Here is a 13,811-nt window from a genome sequence, read left to right on the forward strand (position 1 = left end):
AGACCCATTGACATTGTATAAGGTATTGCTGATTGACAATAGGAGGTGTAAAAGGCTGTTCATAAATGATGTTACACTTTTTTTCAACATATTTGTCCCCCTTACCCTTTTGTCAAAACGTGTCACACTTCTCCTTACCGCCTCCGTCATATGTCACACTACATTATGTAAGCATATTTGTATTAAATTGCTTGACGATTTTCGTTTCCCCCCTCTTTAGTTTCCCTACATATATATATATATATATATATATATATATAATTTTTTTTTGCATCTCATGTAGGTTCAAGACACCCCCTACCCCCCATACGGTTTTAACAACTGGTTATGAGCTATAAATCACATAAGGTGCTGTTTCGTTCCGAATCATTTTAACAGGTTGAGTGCCATGAACATGAGGCTTTAAATGTAAACATTATAGGTATTTTTTCTTGAAATAAATCTAAATGCCTAACACGTGTTCAGTCATGCTACTTTTACTCCATTAAAATGGACATTGTAAAAGAAAAAGCAAATTTCACTTTACTCAAAGGAGCACTGTAAAATAACCAAATTTACCGGATACAATGTGAGATTGCACTGGTAAATTGACATGTGTTTAAAAAATTCACTACTCGTACGTGCACGCAACATTTGAAAAATAATTTTTACCTCAAAGGAATTTCTTTCTGAGAGATAAAAAAATCTGTTTTAGCTCACACCTTTTTGAAAGAAATATTTGTGCAATTTATTCCATTCAACTTCAAAGCAACGTCTGTAAAGACAATAATAAATTTTTGCCAGCAATTTTTCTACCACAAACAGAATCCTTTTTGTCCGAAAAAAGGTAACTTATTTAACTAATTAGAGCAACGAAACTAATTAAAGTAACTAGCTGACATTTTCTAGAGTGTTCCATTTTCTTCTAAAATCTTGAATTAACTTTGCCTTACAATGCATTCCGCAAAATCAAATGAGCAGTCTGAACATGAAGTAAGAAAACCAGTTTAAACAAAAAGAAAAAAAAATCTCGGATTGCGGAAAAAAGCTTCTTATGTAGAATAGCAAAGATTTACATCATCTCTTTTGCTGACATATATTTTTTTGTAGGGATTATTTTTTCTATATGTTGTCTGTGTATACCTGTCATTGATTTTTTAAACTTTAACATTTCAATTTTTTTTCACAATTTTTTTCTAAATATTAAGTTCTGTAGGGATTGGGTAGTTACTGTAATTTTAACCGCGATGGCAAAACGTAGATGTTCAACTTTAAAGCACCGATGATATCAATACATCGACCCTAAAACATCGATGCTTTTAAAAATCGAACGTTACATGTAAAGTGCATTTTTTGTTTTCTTTGAATTACTTCGTTTTTGTTTTTCGTTTTCTGAATTTTGGTTACTGTTGTATTTTGATTGTGACTTTTCTCTTCTTGTTTCTTATTCATTCGGTTATTGTTTGACATTGATTATTCTCATTTGTTTTGGTTTTGCTTTGATATTATAGACAGAAGTTCTTGGTCTAGAACCATCGTTCCTCTGATAAACCTATGTAATTCCTATGTAAAACTTCTCATGTGGTTTCTCCTGATAATTTGCCCGTTGTTAATAAGAATGTTGTTGTTAATCTTTCTAGTGTTCCATTAAATAATTCTCAAATTGAGGCTCTAAAATGTAATGATAATTTTGCTGTGAGTGTTAAACCTTCTTTTTCAAAGCTTATTGCTTCTGTTGAGAAAGCTTTTAAATTTAGTGCGTTAACCTCCTCTCAAAAAGATTCGGTTCGGCATCTTATAGCTTCTAATATTGACTTTAACTCGAAATTTTCTAAACCTGAAAATATAAATACGAGATGACCTCTGGCATATCATTTTGACGCCATCAGTTCTATCTGTTTGACGCCATTAGTTCGTTTGCAATTGTAATTTTTTATGTTTCGCCAAAATTTGTATTGAATAGAGCTTGACTTAAAAAAAAGAAAAGTATATATGAATTAGCGATAACCGCCAATTTAGTAACTCCTTTATTTTTTCTGACTGTCGGGAATGTCCCGTGGATGAACGTTTTAAACTTCAAGAGATCCAACACTGTAAAAACATTTATTTTCGTGAAAATGAAGATATCAATGATTTTGCGAATTGAAAATTTCGTTAATTTTATATGAACAAACCTAAAGTTGAAAAGAAAAATATATATAATATATATATTTCGTGAAGCTTAAATTTTCAAGCTACTGTAAATGTTATAGATGAGGATGATATTGAATTGCCCTTGCCGGCTTACAATGAATACGAGAATTACAGTGTTATATAAGGGAAGAATAACAGACATTTGGGGGGGGGGGAAATAAATAATAGATAATTCTTAGTAATATTCCATGTTTAAATGAGCTAATTTGTTAATCTAAACCTGTTTTCGTTCAATCCTCTTACCGTGTGTGTTTGCATTAGGGTGTCTGCCAAAATCGAAAATTGATTTTTCAAGTCGCACACCCTTTTATATTTTCCCGCTTACATCAAAACAATTATAAAAAAGTTTCATATAATTTGAACAACTGCAACCAGTGCCAAATTTAAAAAAAAAAAAAAAAATTGGACCTCGAAATTTCTGTTGATAACACGTTGCCCCCCTATACCCTGCATGCACCACAAAAACATTTATTCAAATTATAAAACATTAAGGTATCCCCTACACTTGGCCTAAAACTTTCTATCAAAACACTTCAAAACTTCTTCTTCACTTCAACTTCTTTTGAACTTTCTTCAAAAAATTGTTTTTTTTTTCGATACATATTTTTTCAAATTTGTGGTAAATTTTACGAAATTACTAAGCTGAAAAATATTAACAGTAAAGTAGGTAATTAGCGTTAAATAGAAATTTTTGCTCTCCTGCAATATTGAAGTCTCCCACATAGTACTCAAAGATATGGATTTTTTCAAGGTTAAGTTGAATTTTTCATTTTAAATGTATTATTCTTTTGTTACTCATTTGAAAATGTTGATCCAAAAATGAGCTCGCTAATAATTTTTGAACTTGATTTTTTATTTAAATTCATGTGTAAATTTTTAAAAGATAAATAGGGAAAAAAATCAATTATTTGAAGAAAATTATAATTTTTAGGCCAAGTGTGGGGTATCCGAATGATTTTTAATTTGAATAAATATTTTTTGTGGTACATGTGGGGAGTAGGGTTTAGGGGCAACGTTTTATCAACAGGAATTTCGAATTTTTAAAAAGTTTTTTTTTTGGAGGCGGGGGGGGGGGGAGCTAGCATGCAAGTGCTGGTTTACACTTTCAGACGCAAGTCGGCACGGGTTGCCGTTATTCAACAAATTATATGAAACATTTTTTCAAATTGTTTTGACATAACTGGAAAAATATAAGAGGGTATGACTTGAAAAATCGACTCATTTTTTGTGGGACACACTAAATCCACTTATTTCATTTTTTTTTTTAAATTTTTGTTTATTTACTTATTTTTTGAAAAGTAGCGAAGTAGCGACTACCTTTTAAAAGTAATTTGTAGTTGCTACTTTTTTAAAAAAGTAGTTGTAGTTGTAGTTAACTACATTTGCAAGAAAGTAGCTGTAGTTGTAGTTCGCTACCAAAAAAATGTAGTTTTTCCAACCACTGGGTTGACATTTCCCCCCTTTTCTTCTATTTATATTTTGTTCCTTTTCAGAAAATTTTTGTTTTTGTTTCTTTCATTTCCGGTATTTTTTTCTTCCATTCAGCTTTCCCTTTCTTACGGTTCACGGTTATTCACATTTCTTTTTGTTTTAGCTTTGACTTAATCTCTGTTCAATTGAATTCTTTCTTTCGGCTGAACTGTGCCTGTGAGAGAGCTCTTACCCTTGGTTTGCATTCCTATTGGTTCTTTATTGGTTTATGATTTTCTCATTGGTGCTTGGTTAATCCGCTATTTTTATCTTTTAAGCTGTTTGCTTATCAAGCTCTTGGCTTTTGTCGGATATCTTTTCATCCATAAGCTCATTACTTTTTGCGTTGAAAAAGGCGTTCCTTGTAACGACGAAACAAGTGTCTGCAGTAATATGCAATTTGTGCTTTTTTGACGTTGTTATTTCTTACTTTAGTTTTCAGCACAATGGTATTTATTTATCTTATTTACTTTGTTACATGTATATTTTAGCATAGAGAAATACAACAAATGCCTTTATGAGATAGTTCAATTTACAGTCTGTATTTATAAAAATTACAATTGAGATTTCTGAGATGTTTAAGCTAAGTCAGTAGGAATACTACTAATAATAAAACTAATTAAGATAACACAAATAAAACTAATAATACTAAAATAATAACAAAACTGATTAAAAGAATACGAATAAAACTAATAATACTAAAATAATAAGAAAACTAATTAAAATAAAACAAATAAAAATAATACTAAAATAGTAATAATACTAATGTAATAACACTAATAACAATGCCAAAACTACTACTACTAATGATAATAATAATAATGAGTAATGGACAAAGGAAAAAGTAACTTATTCGTATACAAAAATTGAACATTGAAACGTGAGTCCAGATTAACAGGAATAATTTCGTTACGTTTTTCAATTTCACACCCGACTAAAACAAAAACTATACGATTAAATGCGAATTAATTCGAGTGGTTATAGTACATCTCAAACTGGGTAACAACGGAGGAAAACACGAATGATAAGAACAAATGTCTGTTCTAGTAGATTTATTTTCAACCGAATTACAAAGAAAGACAAGAAGAAATTGTATTTAACGCGCAAAATATGTAGTCACAGATGAAAAATTATAGATAGCGATTTGAAATACCTTCTGCTAACAGTATGATACATATAAAAAATAAAATTCTAACTTATGTAAATTAACAACAATCGTTCGAGAGGAAATGATTGACCAAATTTGTACCTGGCTCCCGGACTGTTAGAGGCCTATTGTGCAGGAATTGCAAGTGAAGGTGAATTAAATTTTCTCTCATAGTCACTTGTTTCTTTCTTTCTTTCTTTCTTTTTTTTTTGTTCTTTCGAAATAAATGTCAAGTCATCTTTGAAAAAACTTCGAGTTAAAAGAATTTAACTTCGAGGTATAGAGAATAATTAGCATGTAGTTAAAGACAAAGGGGTCTGGACTTGATAAAAACTTCGAGTTACAGTAATGTTCGAGATATCGCGAATTGACTCTACATACTATATTTTAGTTACATTTTTTACCAAAATGCGGCACCAAGTGCTCTTGCCACGACAGGAGCCGAAATAAGGACAGTACTTGGAGGCAGCCATGTCCTTATTTACCCTGTCTTTGTGTCCCATAGCCCTCCTGGTCTCCGGATCTTGCACCTTGTGAAGCTTTTTAATGTGGGTTCGCCGATCTAAACAAGCAGGGAGCGAAGCCTCTACTTTTAAAGATTAATATTTGCGAAATCATTGCACATCTTAAAAGAATAACACTATATTAAACAAAAACGTATCAAGTTCTTCTTTTCCTCCTTAATACAGTTTAATTATACGAATGTGCTTTGTGTAATCCCATTGCGCACATGTTCGATTACAAATGTGGATCGTCTGATAGTTTTGTTGTGCGACAAACATCTGATCCGTAATCTGTGAATGAGTTTCCAGTGTCAAGCCAGTTTTTGCAGTTCTTTTAATGTTTTTTTTTTTTTTTTTTTTTTGGCATCGATGGCGGAACAACAGTGTCTTTAACGCAATGCTACAAAAGGAAATCACATGGAATAGAGGACGAACTGGAGCACAGATTAGATGGTTGTCATGAAGTAGAAGAATCACATATTGGACATTTGAAACTGGGGGGGGGGGAGGGTAATGTATATTTTTCTTTAATTGCGTGTATCAAATATTTGAAATTTGTAGTTTCGAAGATATAGTCTCTTTTATATCCGGTCTTTCTTGTGCTAAAACTGTATTTATCTGAAATATGTGAATGATTTAATAATCTTGATGGTTTCTAGGTAGCTTCACCGAAAAAAAAAACCTTATATATATATATATATATATATATATATATAATATGAAAAATCCTTTGCTAGGCCTTTTCCAGATTAAGTTCTGTTCACTTATATGTCAGCTCGTATGAGTCACAGACATTATTTATTACACACTTAAATGCTTCTCATACCATATATGGTTATGTTCTGGGCTCAGATGAGATTCCCCTTAAAGTACCTACCAGACACTTTTTTTCCCTCCAGACTTAAGCCAGCCTCTGTCTGCGGTGCAAAGCCCAATAATATTTCGTTATTGCAATCTGCTCCTCCTATACAGATCATGTGAGATCACATGATCGAGGGATAATTATCTGTAATCTTTTAATGATATTCCCTATATAAAAATCGTGGCACAACTAAACAAAGTGGGTTAGTTAAGAGAAGTTCCTGCTGGTATATTCTATGTAAAAATAAAGATATTGTGAATGTAGCTTTGTCCTCTTCCTACGTGGTAGATTATCACGGCACAACACTGCAACTTGCGAAAATCAAGATTCGTAATAAGAACCGAGCGGCGGTTCTTACATATATATGTATAATGGAAATGCGCTTTCAAGAGCTTTTAAAATAGTTCACATACCGTGTACGTCAAAGAACCGTGACTCTAAATTAGTTTTTATCGAGGCTGGCAAGTATCCTATAAACATCCTACAAATCTCTGAAGATCTTTTCGGCAGAAAAGTATTTTGAGTTTAAAGCTCACTAAGCTCCAAAAAAATTCTTGACACTTAATCAGAAAATGAGCCCCATACTCAAACGGCTCGGAACCATAAATTCATTACTGGTTTCAACTCGGTCACGTGACAAATTTAACATAATTTTCGATCTTTGCAAATTCAACATATTTCATACTTTATCTCAATGCCCCCCCAACCTGCGACCTGCAGGCCGCATATTTTGTTCATGATTACAAATCGAAATTAACGTCTGGAAACTTCCAAAACTACTAATAATTTTCATTTGGATTATGAATGATTGCTGAAAATTTGGTTTAAAATGAGCAGAAACTGGTATCACTTTGTATTGATAAAATATGCATATAGTAATGCTGAAAAAATTCCTGGTTCGTAGTTTTCCACCCCTTTTCGTGCTTCCTCACGTTTCATAAGGAAAAAATTCATGTACATAAAATTTTTTATATGCGTTGTGGCCTGTGAGAGCCATTTTAGTATAAGGTACGGCTCTCGGTTAAAAAATTTTAAAAAAGTTTTAAAAACTATAACACGACTACAGTAAAAAAAAAAACACTAAAAGGTAAAAAACGAGGTTAGTTGCTGTTTGTTATAATCGATTTAGTAAAACAAGTCAAATGATATGTTACATAATTTATTTATTTACATTGAAATCCTTTATTATTTATTTATTTTTATGTAAATCTATGAGGTTTCCGTGAATTCTTTTCCTTTCGGGATAAACGAGACATTCTCAGAGGTAAGAAAAAAAAAGTCTTTTTTTCTTGCTGTATTTCTTTGAAAATTATAATTCTGTGGAAAGTGGAAAATGAGATGAGTATTCAGATCGCATTAAAATAATTCAATAATGCAGTGCAAAATCGCTTCATATATGGATGCTTCACTTGCCCAAATCAATTAACTCCAAAAAACAAAAAGTCGAGAAAAGTGATGAAGAAGATAGTGTTATCTATAGGAGTGAATGCGCCCTCGTGTTACCTTTTCAGCCATCGCAGGATTAGAAATGTACTGAACCAAAAGTTTAATATAAATTCACATTATAAGCATTGATTAAGCACTAGTAAAGCAGAAATGAGGATTTTTTTTAAAAGTGGAGTTAATCGATTTTGCAACTGAGGCATCCATATATAAATATACACACAGTGTCTTTTAGTTAAACGTTTCAGAACTTCCAAAAGAGGTGGGGTACATCTTGTCAACTCAAAATCATATAGCAATGTGGGGTCGGAAATGTTTTATTCACTATGTCATAAATGAAGAGCTTTTACTCTTCATTTATAACAACAACTTTTGGAAACTCGAACAGGGTGAATTCCTCATTTTTAGGCCCTTTTCAACCCGATAACCCTGATTATAGTCCATTTAGCAAGATCTGATAGTGGACGTAAACAAAGCAACGTGACAATTGGCGTTACCGCTGTCTGCTTGGCGCTGGGATGATTGAAATCAGCGCTAATCAGATAAGCGAAATGTCCACGCTTTCAATGCGAACAGCACTGCCAATCGGGCGAGTAAGTCATGAAAGTAGTAACCCTCTTTGTTTACTTCCTCTATCAGCTCTCGCTGAATTGAGTATAGTTCACACGCAACTAGTAGGTAACCTTATTTTAACCTTTTTTTTTCAGCTTTTACTCTTTATTGATGATAACAGTTTTTGGAAATTCAATGAGGGTAAATTACTCATTTTTGGGTACTTTTTAGCCTTTGGCAGTCTTGCTTAGGGACCGAAAAAGGTGGACAACTTTACTGTAGCGTTTTATTTCCAGCTTTTATTCTTCATTTATGACAACAATTTCCGGACTCGGTGAGAGGTAAGTTATCTCATTTTTAAGCACCTTTTAGCCCCTGACAACCCTGATTAGAGACCCGAATAAGGTAGGCAACCTTACTTATGCGTTTTATTTCCATCTTTTACTTTTCATTTATAACAATTTTTGGAAACTCGATGAGAGAAAAATTTCTCATTTTCAAGCACTTTTCAACCACTGGCAATCCTGATTAGTTCACGTGAAAGAGGTATAAATTCGTACTTTCGCGTTTTATTTACAGCTCTTCCTCTAGGGTAACATCTTTTGAAAACTAAAAGATGTTACCCTAGAGGTAGGTAGAGTTGTTACCCTTTTGTAACTTTAAGGTTACGTTAAAGGAAGTTTACGAATATTTAAAGTAGTGAAAATGAATATCTGCAGTTTATAACTGTACCAAAAGGTAAACTGGTATACCTGAAAAATAACCACACAACTTTAACATTCGGATTTAAAGTTTTTTTTTTTTTTAATATCATTTGAATTTTGCCAGCATGAGCTTCGGTAGCTATCTCCAAGTGATGTACAAAGTGCTCAGCTGGTTACGAATAGATTTTGTTGCTTTGGCCTAGAGAAACTTGAATCATGTAAAATGATACGTGTTTACTATACGACTTACATCATCAGCTAAAAACAAAATATTTAAGTTTTTCCAATTTAATCAGTTTCTTTAATCCCTTAAACCAATCTTACATCTAATTCTCTTTAAATTTGTACGCTGTCATAAGAAAAAATTTCACAATTCCTTCTCGCTGGTTTAAAATGTCTTGTTTATAAAAATCGTCATTTCTCTTCGAATCTTTTTCAAGTTCAAAGCTCAAGGAATCAAGTGTGTGTAACGTAAAGCGTTTCGGAAATTGAGACGCAAATTATTATTCATGTGTTTTGTTTGGAATAAGGGTATTCGACTGTGTTCGAAGACATTTTTTTAAATATTATTTCTGTTTTATCAAATATGTTTCATGAAAAACTACTACGCATGTACTATGAAAAACAGTAAGAACAAGATTTTAAAACATTGTTTTTTTTGAAAAAGAAATTGGACAAATGTGAAGAAAAAGAGCGAAAAAACGTGTCTTACGCTATCACACGTTTCGCGGTATGGAGAAACGGACAATGGGATATGAAACGCTATGGACAAAATTTGGTTCTAATTACACATAAATCCTTGTAGGAATACCTTTTTATGACTTATGTGTGTTTTGCTCTAAAAGGTTTCTTGTTTTTCAAAAAGGTTCTGAAATACAGACCTATACTAGAACCCTAAATTCTTATACTGGAATTTGTAGAAACAAAATGCTTTTGTTCAAAATTATGCATATAAAATATTACTTAATTCCAAAATTCAGCTTAGTTTTTAAAGGAAAACAGCAAGTATATTACAGAAAACTGTCTCAGAAAATTTCACGTCAATACTTAAACAACTTTTTGAGAAATTGACCCAGTAGACAGTATTCTTCAAAAAATATCATTCTTCAGAAAACGCATTAAAATGCAACTTCCGGTCTCGAGTTTAGTTTACGACTCTGTAATAACACAGCTAAACCTCCAATTGGAATTTTCGTGGAGTAAAAACTTAGACAGTTTTGGAAAGCTAATGAATCAGACTATAAAACAGAATCATAAAAAAAGGTTTCAAATATTTTATCGAAAATGTAGATTTTAGCGCAGTTGGATACCTTAATTCGGCGTTAGTACAGACGAATGCAAATTCTGTCGATTTAGCAGCTCTATAAATCCAAGCTACATGACAGCATATTAAATCTAAACGACTCATTCTTATTTTCAAAGCGAAGTTTCGAATTAAAAAATTTATGAAGCGTGAAAAACAATACGGGTTTTTATTAATACTTTTCGAATGTCGAGGTATAGTAGTTCAATCAAACCAAAGACTCCAAACTCTGAATTTATCTTTTTATAGGGTCAGGTGGGGTAAAATAGGTCAAAAACCGGCAGTCTTCAATCACACCTTAATAGCAAAAAATATACGGATTCAACCAGTGAATAAAATGTTCAGAATATGTAAATGAAAATTCCTTATGATATCTAAAGTAAAACATCTCTGATAAAACAAAATTTTGATACGGATAAGTTATAAAATATGTTGTCAATGACCTATTTTACCCCATAATATGGAATAAAATTGGTCATGCTTAAAAACTTTTATTTCACATCTTATTGAATAGTAATTTTATTCTTTTATTCATTAAAGGGAAAACAATTAGTATACAAGGTGACAAGAAATAACTTAGACACACATAATACACCATAACTTTAATGCTAATTAAAATATTACAACCAAACTTCAAAATAAATATGAATACATGATTTCGTCTAATATATTTACAAATTTTCAAAGTGGCTACATTTAGGATTAATACAGAGTTTTAAACGAGTCACAAAATTTTCGGTTCTGGGTTGCAGCTTACTGATATTTTATCCCATCCCTTGTATAAGGATTTCTTTAGGGATGCCAAAGTTTCAGGAAGTTTAGCACACAAGCTTGTCTCCGGGACCTTCTTGCACTGTTAAACTGCATCAACGACCCCAATCTAACGGTTTAGGGGTGGGATATCGGCTACACTATTAAAACCAGGAGTGCCTTAGGGGTAAAGAATTTCACCCTAGGGTGAAAAAACGGTGCCTCAGGGTGCAACGGAGGCTAGGAAGTGTCGTTAAGGTGCTTTTGGTTCCTCAGTGGGTGAACGACGTTAACTGAAGTGCTAAAAGACCGTTCAATAGGAAGGCGACTCGTTGCCCATGCGCCCTGACAACAACTCCAACGACAACTTCAATTTCAATGGCGGACGTTGGAAGTTGCAACGAAATATACTTTCACATTGAATGAAGTAGAAAACTGAAAACTTCGTGGATTAATCTTCGTAATCTCGTGTAAGTAAAGGCATTTGATCATACAGGGTGTATCAAAAAGGATCACAAGGGGGACCTGATTTGGCATGTCTATATTTCGAACAGTAATAAACATATGCAATTACAAATTTTTTTGGATGAAAGGGAAACTGAAAAAGTTTCCATATGTCCACCTTTAGATATACGGCATATGTCTAAACGGTATTGAAACTCGTCCCACACTGCAGCGAGCATGTCCTGAGTTACGGATTCCACTGCTGTTGTTATGCGCTTCCTTAGATCATCCATTGTTGTTGGTGGAGGAGGCACATATACAGAGTCGTTGATAAATCTCCACAAGAAAAAAATCACGTAAAACTTGAGAGTTTCCTCTTTCCAACAGTACGTTGTTGGCGCCTTTAGCTCGAAAAACAGAATAGTTATGATTTTTTGAAATCGGATGATTATTTTTGGTACACCCTGTATTGTAGTTCTTAGAGCTTTCGAACATGTTTAAAAGTTAACAACGTTTAAATCAGCTGATAATTGAATAGCTAATTCCGGAATAAAAATGCATCGACGTGAGCAGATATACCAAATGTTTATTTCTTCTCAATGAAGTAACTACGTAGAGGAAACGAACAGAGAAGCAAAAGTGGAAAAAAAAAAGCGTGAAAAGAAATCTCTCTCAGTGTTTGACTCATGACTTTCACATCATGTTTTCGTTAAGGTAACTTTCTTTGGCGTTATTGCATGAAGCGAATGTAGTTATCTACTCGTTTTTATTTTTAATCTGACGAAAAACTTGACATTAAAAAGAAGGGTTTTTAGGTTATTTATCTTATACGCATCAGGATACTCAACTGTCGAATCTTGTAATAAGTATTGATATGTTACGCTCGATTAAAATTTTAAACGTTTATGAAACACTTTTATTTTCCCATGATTCTAATCTAATGTTACTTAATATTTCTGGTTGTTCCGGCAAATGATTGATAAATACTTTCCCTGTTCATTTTCGGTACGATTCATGCTGTAACAGATGTCAACACCATATTAATTAGTGAGCAATCCAAGTGTAGATATAAGAAAGTAAGTGCACGAACAGACAAATTAAAGTCATGAACACTTCTAAGCTATGTTCGAAAGTTGAAATGTGATCAAATGCCTTTGTATATATAAATCAAAATAAATAAAACACAATTGTATTCAAAAACGCACAAAACACGGGAGAGGGGGAAGGAATCGCTATAGGAAGCAATAAAGGGGCCATTTTTCTCACCTAGGGTACCATCTTTCACCTCCAGTGCACGTTGGGTGAAGGGGGCCAGTTTTCCACCTTTGCTAAGGGTGCAATTTCGGCTCTCTATCGGGTGCCGCTGGTGAACAAGCGTTTCACCCCTGAAAGGTGCCAAATACAACCTGTAGTTTTAACAGTGTAGTGGAAGAATATCACTTGTTTTTGTTTATCAGGGGATAAATTTAATTCAAGAATCATATCGCAATCGCATTTTGGAAGATGTTGTCTAACCTTGGTCGCAAAAGTTCTGTGGAATCAAAAGCTGGACCTTCCAACAGTATTCCACACCTGCACGCAGAGCTAAAAGCACTCAAGACTGGTGCAAGATACATTTTCCGGATTTCATTGGACTCAAGAATGACCACCGTATTCCCCAGATTTGAACATAATGGATTATTCTGTTTGATCCATCGTGGAGACAAGGGTGTGTGCTAAACCTCATAAAACTTTGTCATCCCAAAGGAAATCATTATGCAAATTATAGAATAAAATATCAGTAGGTAAGTTGCGGCCCAGAGCCAAAAATTTTGTGACACTTTTAAAGCTCTGTATTCATCCTAAAGGTAGCCACTTTGAAAATTTGTAAATATTATTAGATGAAATAATGTACTCATATTTATTTTGAAGTTTGGTCGTAATATTTACATTAGCATTAGAGTTATTATGTATTATGTGTGTAAAAGTTATCTCTTGTCACCCTGTATAAACGTTTCTTTAAACTATTATTGTCCTCTGTGATTTATCACAGGGTTAGTAATGAAGTAATGGCTCGGTATTTGTGATGCATCACCCCCCCCCCCTTCAAATCTCTCTCTCTCTCTCTCTCTCCGGAAAAGCAAAACAACTTTTGCAAATTTCACTCTGTATGATTCTTCATTGCGGAAAGAATTGTAGCATGAAATAGACTGCTTTGATTTTTTTTTTATAAAAACTCACTGTATACTACTTTCTAACTTTCAAAGTTTGGCCATCATGCACTCTGAATTAGTTGCACAATTTTCCTCCAAAGAAAAGGGCTTTTTAAACTTATTTATTTATTCTTTTTTTTTTTTTTTTTTGTTTTGAGTGTGTATGTTTCTTCACTGACTGTGTTTAACTGATTTATTGTTTCTTTGTACTTTTTGTGTGTGCAATCTTTCCAAAGTTGTCGGGCTTGTTGAAATTTCATCAGTTTCTT

General features: G+C 33.0%; 1 protein-coding gene across 1 annotated transcript in view; it reads right to left on the minus strand.

Moving 5' to 3' along the window:
• Positions 1-13,811, minus strand: part of LOC129219156 (Ca(2+)/calmodulin-responsive adenylate cyclase-like) — a 171,250-nt gene that overhangs the window by 137,879 nt on the left and 19,560 nt on the right. The window lies entirely within an intron of this gene.

The sequence above is a fragment of the Uloborus diversus genome, chromosome 3 (assembly GCF_026930045.1).
Source record: "Uloborus diversus isolate 005 chromosome 3, Udiv.v.3.1, whole genome shotgun sequence".
Classification (NCBI taxonomy): domain Eukaryota; kingdom Metazoa; phylum Arthropoda; class Arachnida; order Araneae; family Uloboridae; genus Uloborus; species Uloborus diversus.